Source organism: Felis catus, chromosome A2 (genome assembly GCF_018350175.1).
Source record: "Felis catus isolate Fca126 chromosome A2, F.catus_Fca126_mat1.0, whole genome shotgun sequence".
Lineage (NCBI taxonomy): Eukaryota > Metazoa > Chordata > Mammalia > Carnivora > Felidae > Felis > Felis catus.
Window position 1 is genome coordinate 25,175,610 of NC_058369.1, and position 13,394 is coordinate 25,189,003.

The following is a 13,394-nucleotide window of genomic DNA, read 5'->3' on the forward strand; positions in this document are numbered from 1 at the left end:
TGGAGCACGGTCAGCCTCTCACCTTCTAACTACTACCTTAGTGAGAAATTTCTTTTTTTTTTTTTTTTACATCATTGTTTTATTTGATTCTATTTTTATGGCTAGTTAATGCTCATCCCAGATGGCACTGAGTATTCCCTTTGGGGCCCTTCTGAGGGTGGGTTTGGTTATTTGGAGCTTACAACATGTTATGTCTATGGAGACAGGTGCTGTCAGACTATTTTGGTCACAATTTTGGTAAAACCACATGCAATTTAAGTAGTACTTAGTCAGTGTTAGATGGATGAAGAGATGTTAATGAGCATGTAATACCTTCTAGTGTGAAGTCTGTCAAGAGCAGAGCATGTGGCCAGAATTAGGAACACTGGGATCCACAAGTGTGAGTTGTGAGCTTTGCTTCACAAAATGACGACTTGGAGTGGTAAAATATCCCAATGAACATGATAACCACATTTAAGGATTCAAGTCTATGTCCTTGGAAGCAACAGAAACTAAGAGAGACACAGGGATGAGACAGAGAGAGAACATTCCGATGGGTGGAGGATTCCGCCCACTCACTCTTCCACACCCTGAGCATGGCCCCAGGTGAGTCTGAGAGAGGACACTGAGGTTCCATCTCCAGCCTCAGGTACTGCATTCCTCGCCACGCAGGGGGAGTGGGTTTTGCATTAAGGCATATTCTCATTCTTCAGCATGGACCTGAACACAAACCTACTGCTTCATTTGGTGTCAGCCAAAGAAAGAAATGGTCATTAGTTCCAACACTAGAAGGACTCGCTGTGCACACCACATTGAAAGATGGCGTACCGGTCTCCAACCTTGTGCTTCCTAGGGTTCAAGGTAATTTGGACATCTGTGATCTTCTGTGATCTTCCATGCTGATGCATCAGCTGTTTTGACTCTTGAGCAACAAATCCGCTTGGCCAAATCTCCCACCCAGCCTCCTCCATCTGCCACACCATGAGTCTGGCCTTTTCCCAGATCAAAGCACCATTAGTGGGGAGCCTAGCTGGCTCAGTCGGTGGAACGTGTAACTCTTGATCTCAGGGTTACAAGTGTGAGCCTCACACTGGGTGTAGAGATTACTTAAAAATAAAATCTTGAAGAAAAAAAAAGCCCTATTAGGATAAAAACTCTCAGATCCAGGTGAGCAGGACCAGATACCTTGGACTCTGGCACCCCAAGGCATTGGAAAGAGTCAGTGTGGGGGGAAAGCCACAGTCTCCAATGCTGCTCTTTTATGTAACTTACAAAGAGCACACCATGAGATATTTTTAGCATCTGGATCCCTGTCTGGGACCACTGCTCTGGCTTCCATCAGAGCTAACTTCATCAGCTAAGGCATGTGCATTACAGAGGGGCCCAGAATAAGGCAAGAGGGAAGATGTGGATCCTGGAATGAGGAGAGATGGAAGGGTAGTGAGACATAGGCTCAGGGACTCAGAGGGGCCACCACATCCCCACGATCCCCACCATGAAGGGAGAGGGAAGAAAGCAAGAATGCCACACCAGGGTCGCCTCTGCCGCTGTGAACACCTCGGTCCACCTCAGTTCAGCCTGGAAGCCACGTCTACTCAGTGTACATGCCATTCCACAGCCCAGTAAGTGCTGCAAGGGGGGTTAACACCTACATCCTCAAATTATGCCAACTCTCCTCAAAGCCACGTTTCCCAAGCAGCTGTGAGAGGTCAGAGCCTGCCTTCAAAGGGACCACGAGCTAGCTCTGGGTCAGAGTTTCAGGTTTTCCCTCCTGGTATTGGAGAAAGCATTCTGTAGACAACCACTGATAAACCATCACCCTTCTGTCTGTGGCTAAGGGCAGAGATTGGGAGCACCTGACTGTACCCTAGCACTGAGGGGTGCCCAAGGCCAGGCACTGTCTTGAATTATTTCATCAATTTCTCATATCAGCCCTAGGAGGCAGATACTGCCTCACTTAACAAATCAGAGACTGGGCACAAAGAAATTAAGATTTGGCCAAATGCCATACAAACAGCAAATAAAATTGAGACTTGAACCAAGCATTTGATCTGGGAGCCTGTGCCGCTAATCAGTGTATTATAATGTGCATGATAAAGCTCATTAATGGCTGAATGAATGAATGAGCAAATGATGAATGAATAGTTTCAAAAGCAGTTTCAAAAAGGTGGGGGGGGCGGGTATTGTGGGAGACGGTGTCTCTATAAAGCCCTAGAAGGGTGGATCATGAGCCTGACACCCCCCATCCTGGATGCCAACCAAGTGTGTGATAGTCTCAGACCCCTACCCCCCCAAGACAGCCACTTAGCCCTGTTAACACTCTGAATCCAGGGTTGCCAACTTCTATAAAAGAAATTTATATGCTTAATACCACCATCCCTAATAACCACAGCTACCTGTGATTCAGCACCTGTGTGCAGGCAGTAAACTCAGGGCTCAAACACAGAGTCTTCTCATCCATCCGTGGCCCCACAGGGTAGGTAGGACCATGCCCATTTTATAGATGGCAAAACTGGAGCTCTGAGAGGTTGTGGCCTAAAGTCACAGGGCTTACAATGAAGGCAGTTTTCAAATCTGAGCAGTTGGCTGAACAGCACAGGCTTTCTGCCTCTACATGACACTCCCCACTCAGCTTGGTTAATCAAAAAGTTACAAAGATAAGTGGTGTCCTAACTCTTAAGCTAGAAAGCTCTGTATTTTTTAAAAAAGATACTAGTTTTAAGTAATCTCTACACCCAACATGGGGCTCAAACTCATGACCCCGAGATCAAGAGTCGCATGCTCTTCTGACTGAGCCAGCCTGGAAAGTTCTATATTCGCCTAAAGTTATTCAGTATTTCCCATCCAAGTCACTTCCATGGGAGATGAATTCTACTTCTTCCCAGCTAGAAACTCAGGCACTTGCCACTTCCTCATCCCTCTCCTCAGCTATCTGGAGCAGCACTGACCAGCACCAACCTCCTGCAAGCCCAACTGTATCCCTGGGACACCGAGCCCCGCTAATTTTTCACTGAAAAACCTCTCTCCTCAGGAGGCACTAAGTGTTGGTGAGGATTGAAAGCAACCAGAGCTCTCACTCTTGCTGTTGGTAGGAGCACAAATGGGTCCAACCACTTTTGAGGACTGCGGCAATCCTTGCATTTCCTCCTAGGTACATATGTGCACCAAGAGGTTTTCTAGAATGTTCTCAGTAGCATTATGTATAACAACCCTCTATTAGTTTCCTATTGCTGTTGTAACAAATTACCACAAACTTAGTGGCATAGAACAACACAGATTTATCATCTTATAGTTCTGGAGGTAAGAAAAATGGGTCTAAAGTGAGTCAGCAGGGCTGTATTCCTTCTGGAAGCTCTAGAGGACAATCCATTCCTTGCCTTTTCCAGCTTCTGGAAACCACCCGCATTCCTCAGCTCATGGCCCCTTCCTCCATTTCAGAGACAGCAATGTAGTATCTTCAAATCTCTTCTCTCACCTCTGCTTCCACTTTCACGTCTCATTCTCTGAAGTGGACTTTCCTGCTTCCCTCTTGTAAGGATCCTTGTTACAATGGTCCCACCCAAATGATTCAGGATCATCCCTATGTCATGACCCTTGACTTACATTTGCTAGGTCCCTTTGCCATGTAGGGCAACTCAGTCTCAGGTATTACCAGTGAATAGTACCTATGACCAGGGATTAGGTCATGGACATCTTTCAAGGGGCCTACCTCAAGCCCCAAACCAGAAGCGACACCCGTGCTCCTCATCAGTAGAATGAATGAAATAAATGGTGGTAATTCACAGCAATGAGAACAGATGAGCTACAACTATTTGTAGCAACAAGGATGGCTCTTCATGAGAAGATTCTGAGCCAAAGACACCAAACACAAGAGTGTCTGCCATATGAGTCTGTCTGCAGAAATCCCAGAACCAGGTAAATCTATCCCACGCTGTCAGAAGTCAGGATGGTGGTTGTAGTGGGGGAGCAGTGGCTGGAAGAGAGTATGAGGAGGCTTTTGGGGTGCTGGCAAAGGTTGTTTCTTAATCTAGGTGCTGCTTACACACGTGTGTTCAGTTTGTGAAAATCCATCAAGCTACAGTTATGATCTATGATCTATGCCCTTTTTTGCTGGCATGTTATGCTTTAATAACAAGTTTTGAGAATTTTATAACAACTAATTGTGCCTATTTAAAGTTTCCCCCCACCCCACCCAAGTTCTCAGTAAACCTCTCCACAAATAAGGTTGCTGCAAGTTTGGTTTTCTATCAATTAACATAGCGATGCACCCTAAAATTTGCATCCTACAATTTCAGGTCAATAGTTATGAAAATACAATAAAGACATTTATAACTAAGAAAGAGGAGGAGGAAAAGAAACTAGCTTCTCTGCCTCTCTCACCCCATTTCCACTCCACAGGGACATGTCAAATTTTACCTCTGGATGAAGCAGATCCCAGCTGGCCCCCTAAACTCTCCCTACCCTGACAATTGCCGCCCACCAGACTGGCTGGAATGTTTCCCTGCCACCTGCCACATGCTCCTTCCTCTGTCTCTCCTCACTCCTTCACCCATGTGACATGACCACGGGAAGCCCCATCTCCTCCTAGGAGCTCCCCCCAGCTTCTGTAGGACTTGTAATACAAACCACACCATTTGGACTTAATTGCTATTGCCATAAACTAACTGTTAATAGGACCAAGTGCCTTAATCTAATCTCCCCCCAAAAGACTGCAAACTCAAGAGAAATCAGGTCTTGTCCATTCAATTTTTGTTGTATGTGAACTTCTTATGCTAACTAAGAACTACTACCAATATTAACAGCCTTTATTGAGCACCTACTTCACATCACGTTCAGTGCTCCTAATGCATCATTTCCTCTTCTCCCACCCAGGGAAGTGGGTGCTATCAGTATCCCTCTTTTGAATAAGAGGAAACTGAGGCACAGAAAGACTAGTTAACTTGCTAAAGGTCCCAAAGCTCATCACGGAAGGATGGGATTTGAATCCATGCAATCTGATTCCAGAGCCCATGCTTTTGACCCAGACCCTACTCTGCTTCCCTAATGCCCAACCCAAAGCCAGGGTTAGGCATATTATTGGTGTTTAATAAACACCACTATGACATATTTGACCACACACACACACACACACACACACACACACACACATTAAGGGGAAAAAAAAAAAAAACCCTCCCTAGGACACAAATCAAGACTCGTCACCAAATAAGATCATTTCAGCCTCAGATCTCAAAAGAAGGCACAGCCTCTAGAGAGATCTGCAAAAGTTCTGCATATTCCTTGCTCTATATCATGCCTGGCATTCAGGGGGCTTTATAAACATTTATCAGTAAACAATAGCCAGAGTTTGTCCTCCAGGCTTTTATCAGAATAGGGAGAGAGCTGGATACATTTATTTTTTTGCTTGCCAATCTCAGGGTCAAAGCCAACGTCAGAGCTGAAGGCTGATTGGACAACTCGGTCTGTGACCACAAGGTCCCAAGCCACCTGCCCCAGATGACCTCATTTCCTCGACAGCCAAGAATTGTGACCCAGAGGCCTTGGCTGGTAACAAGGCCACCACCCCAGAGGGCTGCTGAAGCCACTAACCTGAACCAGAGATAATGACACCAGCAGCCCTGCTGTCCCTGGAATATGATGTGGTGTGTGGCTCCAGCCCAAGTGCTCCCTCCCCTTGAGGCCCGCCCCACGGTCAGGTACCAAGCAGTGCTCTGGCCGGCGTGGACACAGCAGTGCACCGGTCCCAGCCACTCCCCCTCAGCTTCGCACACATCAGTTCCAGCGTCCATGTGGGTACAAGAGAAAGGGCCTGTGCCCAGGAACATGCCGACAACTGAGAAGACATTATTTTTAAATGGCTGCCTCTGAGGAGGAACAGGAGACTGGCTGGAGGTCAAGGCAGGCTTTAGTTATACCTGTACCACTAGCATTTTTACAGGAACAACAACAACAACAACAACAAAGTGTTTATGTATTCAGGGGCTTATTAAAATTGTCTCAAAGTTTCTTGAAAAAAAAAACTGAGGGGCTCCTCAGTGACTCAGTTGGGTAAGCATCCGACTTCAGCTCAGGTCATGATCTCATAGCTTGTGAGTTCAAGCCCCATGGTGGGCTGTGTGCTGATAGCTCAGAGCCTGGAGACTGCTTCAGATTCTGTGTCTCCCTCTCTCTCCCCCTCCACCACTCACACTCTGTCTCTCTCTGTCTCAAAAATAAACATTAAAAAAATGTTTTAATAAAAAATTAAAATAAAATAAAATAAAATAAAATAAAATAAAATAAAATAAAATACTGATGATTGCAGTACAATGTGACCATGCAGTAATGGAGAGACATATGGTTACAAGGGGATCAGCACCGACATCAGCCTGAGGGAATCCTGGAAGGTTTCTCAGAGGAGGCACTGCTGGGGCTGAGTTTTGAAGGAGGAATAAAAGCTTGCCATGTCAACAATCCAGGGTTGCTCTGGATAAAGGGTACAGAGTACATAATGGCAAAGAGGAAACAGAGGCCACAAGAGTGAGAAGAGAGTAGAAGGAAGTAGGAGAAAGGCTAGAACACCACGGCATCTCAGGCATCTCATCTTGGAGCGTTGTGCACTGCCAGGTTCAATGACATAATCTATGCTGAGGGTTCAGCCAAGAAGAGGTACTCATGAGTGGTTGGCGTTATCTACCGTTGTTTGTATTCCTATTGCATCCTTCCTGGAAGCAGACTCTGTGGACATCATCGGGGGGTTGTTGGGGCAAGAATTTGGAAATGAGGTCCCCACAACCAATTTCTGAAAGACACTTTGTAAACTCAACCACTCATGTGCCCTCGGGTTTTCCTAGAGCCTCCTAGTGCCTCGCCAGTGTTCCCTCCTCACTCCTCCCGCATCCAAAGCCCATCCACATGTGTGCACATGTCTCCCCAACTGCACCGGGTTTCGTGACACCCCAACCATGAGCACAGTAGCAAGTACAATAGTTGTTGAACAAATTAACAAATTCGGCTAACTGCACTTCTCCATACTAGTGAAAGATGATGAGAACCCAACACAGAATCTGGACATCATGGATGCCATCACCACACAGCTGAAGAAATTATCTTGAGGTGTTGGCCACCCCAGAATCACAGAAAAATGAGGTTCCAAGAGGAAAAACCCCATAGTACCCACCCAAGCCCTTAAGTCACCCTATCGAAGGAAGATACATACTGGGGACCCAAGAATTCAGGTGCCATATCCCTAGATAGTCAAGGTGCCCCAGTGATGAAATGGATATAACAGGCTAATACCATTTTCATACTTGCTCCAACAAGTATTTTGGACTCCATTCTTGCTATCTTGCCAGGCAGCCTTTGGGTTAGGCAACTGACTCTCCACATGGCTTAATTACATGGAGAGGCAGAGCTGCGGGTGCCACAGAGGCAGATGATAGTTCCTGTCTAGGTCAAGGCTGCCAGTGTGGGCATGACAAGCTTGCTTGGGGAGGGACGGACAGAAGGTGAGGTCAGTCCTCTGGGCTTCATCACAAATCTCCAGTCTCCCCAGTGTGAGATCACATCCCAGGGTCTAGAACGAGGGTTCAGTGGGGATACTACCAGTGGTCAAGTCCTGTCCAGGCTTCCTGTCCTTAGACAAAAGGTGTTCTGATTTCAACCAAGACATCTCCTCTTCTATATGATTCTTATGTGGGGTAAGTTCTCATACCGTAAACAGTTCCAATGCAACAAAAGAAAGTTTTAAAAACTTCATACAAAACACCTTTTACCTGCCAGCCTCTCTCTAGGTCTCTCCAGTAATGTCTTTAGTGGACACTTGGTACATTTTTATTGATGGACAGAGAGCATACTTACCCATTCACAGAGGACCTAAACGTAGAAGGGATAAGACATGGTAGTCAGAGCAGTTGCAGTCTCCCGTCTGTGCTGCCTGCTGTAAGATAGACACTGCCCAAGCAGAGCCCATCTGATGGAGGGCACACGGGCTACCCAGGGGTCACCGTGGTCCTCACTGTCCTCCTCCTCATCACCACAGGCAACAGTGGTCTCCCTACATGCCAAGTATCCCGTGGAGGGCTTCAAATGCTCTGATTCCACTTCACTCTCTCAGCAGAGAAGGGGGCTCTCATCCCCTTCTCACAGATGAGGAAACGGACGCACAGAGGGGCTTAAGTGACTTGCAGGCTCACAGAGCTAGTGAGTGGAAGGAAGAACCAGCACATGGGCACACTGTCCCTCCTCCCTCAGACAGAGCTCCAAAAAAGGAGATGACAGTCATATAAAATGGCCCCAGAGAAGGCCTCGTGGCAATTTTCCCAGTTGGGGATAAAACTGGATTCCTTGAGCAGTGAACGATTTTCTGACCTGTTCCTTCGCCAACCAGGGCATTTGTGAAAATGAACTTCATAGAACTGACATACATCACACTCACTCACTCAGCTTGAGGATGGTAGTCTGGTTTGCCTTGTCATCACTCATTACCTGCAAGGACAAATGCTTAGGTACAGCACACCACATGGCCAAAGAGTGCTTTAAAACACTTTCAAAGTGGTACCTGGATGACTCAGTCAGTTAAGCATCCAACTTTGGCTCAGGTCATAATCTCGTGGTTCATGAGTTCGAGCCCCACATCGGGCTCTCTGCTGTCAGTGTGGAGCCCACTTCAGATCCTCTGCCTTCTTCTCTCTCTGCCCCTCCCAACTCATGCTCTCTCAAAAATAAATAAAGCTTTTTTTAAATAACACCTGCAAAAAAGGTGAGCTCTCTTTTTATTATTTATTTTAGAAGGAGAGAGGGTGAAGGCAGGGGAGAGGGGCAGAGGGGGAGAGAGAGAATCTCAGGCAGTTTCCAAGCTCAGTGTGGAGCCCAGTGCGGGCTCAATCCCACAACCGTGGGATCATGACCTGAGCTGAGATCAAGAGTCAGACATTCAACTGACTGAGCCACTGAGGTGCTCCAAGGTGATAATGTTTCATAAAATTGCATGTAACTATCCACTTGGAGACAATTTAAGATTCATGGGAATCTATGGGGCTTTAATATAGGGGAGGAAATGACCAAGACCTATCAAGGACCTACTCTATACCCACATTAAGTCACAAGAGATCCCCATGAGATGCACCCTGGTACCCACACTTTGCAGAGCAGGAAACGAACTCCAGCTTAAGCAGCCTGGGTCAAGCTCCAGCAGCTGGAACATGACAGCAGGGACTGAACAGCTGGGTCTGTCTGACTCCTGGTTCCAGGTCTCCACACTTCCAATACCCCATAGGCTCTGGCACCTGAGTAAATACACAGCCTGACTCCCTTATAAAATCAAACTCTCTGCCTACATCTTAGCCCCATCTCTGTGCTCTGACCCCAAGTGTCAGCTGAGAAAGACCCCGCAAAGGAAAGGAGCTATTACAGCCTTCTGACCCTACAGGGGAAATTCTGAAGTTAGGGGAAAAATCTGTCAGAGTCTAAAATGTCCCTGGAAAACCCCTCAGGAAGGTGCATATGGGAGAGGGGCTCCAGCCAGCCGAGAGCTAGAGGTGGCGGCTGTGTGTTCAAATGCACTCCAGATAGAGTCTGTGGTCAGGACAGACTCGTACACGGGGCTGTCCCACACTAGCCTTCCACCCCACAGGAAGTGGGGCCAGCTTGGGGGACCCTCCAGAACACACATTCACTTCAGTGCAACAGCAGGATTAAACAGTTGTTGCTTTTTTCTAAGAGCTTCTAGTTTAGCTCACATAAGTTAAGCACAAGAGAGATATGATTCCATGGTACCATAATTCCACGATAACATGATCTTCCATTTATTTTTTATTTAAAAAAATTTTTTTAATGTTTTATTTATTTTTGAGACAGAGAGAGACAGAGCATGAGCAGGGGAGGAGCAGAGAGAGAAGGAGACAGAATCCAAAGCAGTCTCCAGGCTCCAAGCTGTCAGCACAGAACCCGACGCGGGGCTCGAACTCACAAACTGCGAGATCACGACCTGAGGCAAAGTCGGACGCCCAACCGACTGAGCCACCCAGGCGCCCCTGATCTTCCATTTAGTACTGGAACATCTTACGTGGCAAATTATAAACACATTCACAACACAGATAACAACTGAGGCCTTGGGTTCTGAAGTTAAGACGATTGGGACTGTAATTTGACTTCTACCACTTAGCAGCTATGAGAGCTTGGAAAAGACTCCTGTACCTCAGTTTCCCCAAGTAAAAGAGGTGTCATAATGGAATCTACCTCCTGAGGCTTCTGTAGGAATTCAATGAAACGGTGTAAGTGAAGAGCCCGGCACAGGGCTTCACAAAGGTTAGTGTGCCCCTCCCACTTCACAAAAAAACAAAAAGACAAGACAGCAGAGAGACTCGAGGAAAAGTTAACTTTTCAGAGGTCCCACGGCGAGTAAGCTCCAGAGTGCACGTCACAGTCAGTGCTGCGGGTCTTGGGAGGCTGGGTGTATGAGAGGAGACCTGGCTGGGAGGAAGTGGCCCAGGCATCTAGGTTTAAGAGCCCAGGAAACAGAACCTGAAGCTTCAGGAGGATAGAATGAAGCAGGGGAGAGCCCTTCCACACAATACAAAAAAACACCTGGTGAAGAACCATTCCAGACCCACCTAGAAGGCAAGACTATACAGGCACAGAGATCTCAGGCAGCAGTAAACTGCCACCTCAGTCACAGTAATAAAGAAGATAGTGACTTGAGTGACAGTCACCCTAGATAAGCTTTGGAGCGTTCCCCCCTTCCTGCTAGCCCAGAGAGTCAGCCCACCCAGCCCCCTCCTCCCTGACCCCCAGGCTTTGCCAGATCCCCCCTCTAGGATTCCAGATCCCTACGTCTCCAAGAGTTGCACACACCCACAACGTGCACAAGAAATGACAGCAAGCAATGAGTAATCTGGAGCCATGTCAGCCAAGTCGCATGTCCGACACTGGCCTGGCTCCGCTGGCTGCTGAACATTCACTCACTGCCGAGAATGAGCCGGGGAGGCCCCTCTGACGCCACAGTGGGGCCTCTATTACATGCCAGCCTTGCACAGGTCAAGAGCAAGACTGCACCTTCCACAAAACCCAACTGGAGATTTGCAGACAGCAGGGAGACAGGAGTGAAGGAGGCCCCTTCCACTTGGTGATAATCATTCCCCTGTGTCCAGGGAGGAGCGGACAACGGAAAGGGGCAGATGCTTGCGGAGGCGAAGCCTGGCATTCGAGCCCTGTGAGTGACAACAGCTGTTCCCCATCACTCCCCTTCCAAGAGGCTGGCAGGGAGCATGAGACCACAACCCAAAGCAAAATTGGAGGCACCGGTCCCCAAGTTGTTGGGACATCAGCTGTAATAAAGACACTTGCCCTTGTGTAAGTTTTGGTGGCAGCAGAGGGACACTTGAGTTCAAAACAGCAGGACATTTTAATTCCTGCTAATGGTAGGAGGGGAGGAGCTGCTGCCACTCCCCAGAAACCCCACCTGGTGACCTGGCACCAACTTCATCCAGCAGGCAGGATGTGCCAGGGCATGTGGGTGAGGACAAGGGCCTTGAGTTTCCATGAGAGAGTCACAGGATATCAGAGCCAGGAGGACCCACAGCCCTCAGAACCCACAGGTGTCTTGATGCAGCAAAGCACAGAATCGTCCATGTGTAGAGACATGCTTGGCCCAAGCTCAGCCCTTCTGAATCAATCACCAAGGCTGGGCCCGGGAATCTGCACTTTAAAGGCCCCTCTCAGGTGACTCTGAGGCAGCCAGCCCAGCCCAGGGCTACTCTGGAAACAGAATCAGTCCTGCCTGCTGTTTTATCTGTGGGAGATCACAGCCATATCATGGATGCTTCAGCCATTCATGCATTCGTGACTCTAGGACCATTTACCCACAGTTGCCCATGTGACCAGCTCTGAGAAGACACAGCTCCTGCTATTCATAAAGTAGCTGGGTTCACCTGGGGAAATTCTCAAAAATGCAGACGTCCAGGCTCCACCACCTGTGATTTGGATTCTGAGGGCCTCACAATCCAGTGGGAAAACCAAAGCAAGGCCTGAAAGGGAGAGGAATCTGGAAACTGATGGCTAGGCAGGTAGTTCTGACCAAGGGGCTAGGCTTCGGGTGGCTTCAAGGCACAAGGGAGGGAAGATGTTATCCAGCATCCACTACACGCCAACCCCTTGACCACTGGCAATATTCACCGCAGCCCTGCAAGAGGACTGTCTTAATCCCCATGGTCCAGATGGCAGCACAGGGCTCAGAGCAGGTGAAATGGCCTGTTCAAAGTCCTGGTGCCAGCAAGCCTGGGATTTGAACCCCAATAGCCAGAGCACTTGCTCTTTTCACTACCATTCCCTCCTCCTCCCAAGTCCCAGCCTCAGGGAAGGACACGTCTGTCCACCCACACTGTGAATCCAGAGACCTGAGAGGTGTCCTTGACCCTTCTCTCTTGTTACTCCTTAGGTACAGTCAGGCCTGGCCCACTGTCCTCCACCTCCTTCTCTTGAATTCAACGTCTAGTACCACTAACCGAGTCCATGATGACCTGTGGTATTTAAAATACAAGCCCAGTCAGCCAGGTCACTCCTTGGCTTAATCCTCTGCAAGGCCTCCTCACAGGCCTTAAGTTACAAATCCTTCCCCCAGGTTTGCTGCAGGGCCTTCCAGAGTATCCTCTCCGTTCCCCTCGCTCTAGCTCCTTCAGCTCAGAGGCCTTTAGCAACCTCCCAGGAACACCAGATAGGTCCCCAGCTTCCTCCAGAAGGCAAGGCCACAGAGCAGGGGTAGCTCTGTCTATGGCTGAGCCCCTGGGGACACAGTAGGGGTATGTGTGGTGGGGGTAGAGGGTGGTTGTTGACCGGCCACGGGACTTTGCAGCTGGTCTGAGGCCCAGGTATGGTGGTGGCAGAGAAGCCATGGAGTCAGAGACTGGGCAGACAGGCCAGGGCCAGACTGGGACAGGAAGGCTGTGAACACCACAGAAAGGAGCTAGGACCTAAGCCTGGGGGCAGCCAAAGAGGCTCTTGGAAGCAGGGGGGTAATACGACCAAATTCACGTGTACACACTATTGGTAGAATTACTTCCTCTCTTCTCTTTGAAAGGCATTTTGCCGATAACCACCAAAATTTAAAATCTGCATGCCCTACTGATCCAGTAATTCCAAGTCTATCAAGGATGCTCACCGTAGGATCCTTCTATATTGGCAAAAAAGAAACAGTGACCTAACCAGCAAACTGGAGAATAAACTATAGCAGGCATGTCCACAGTCCCTCTTCCCATCTTGGAGCTGGATGTGCTTCAGAATTCATAATGTTTGCACATTAGAAAGGTAATACAAAGTGTATACACTATGTTCTGTAAGAAACCAGCAGGGTGAGGTGTGACATCCATAGTCAAATCCATAAGTACATCTGCAGGTGTACATGTGACTATTCTGCCACATACTATAAATAGCCTCCTATT

General features: G+C 48.1%; 1 protein-coding gene across 5 annotated transcripts in view; it reads right to left on the reverse strand.

The window, feature by feature from the left end:
- Positions 1-13,394, reverse strand: part of ARHGEF3 (Rho guanine nucleotide exchange factor 3) — a 310,006-nt gene that overhangs the window by 271,385 nt on the left and 25,227 nt on the right. The gene's annotated exons all lie outside the window — the stretch shown is intronic.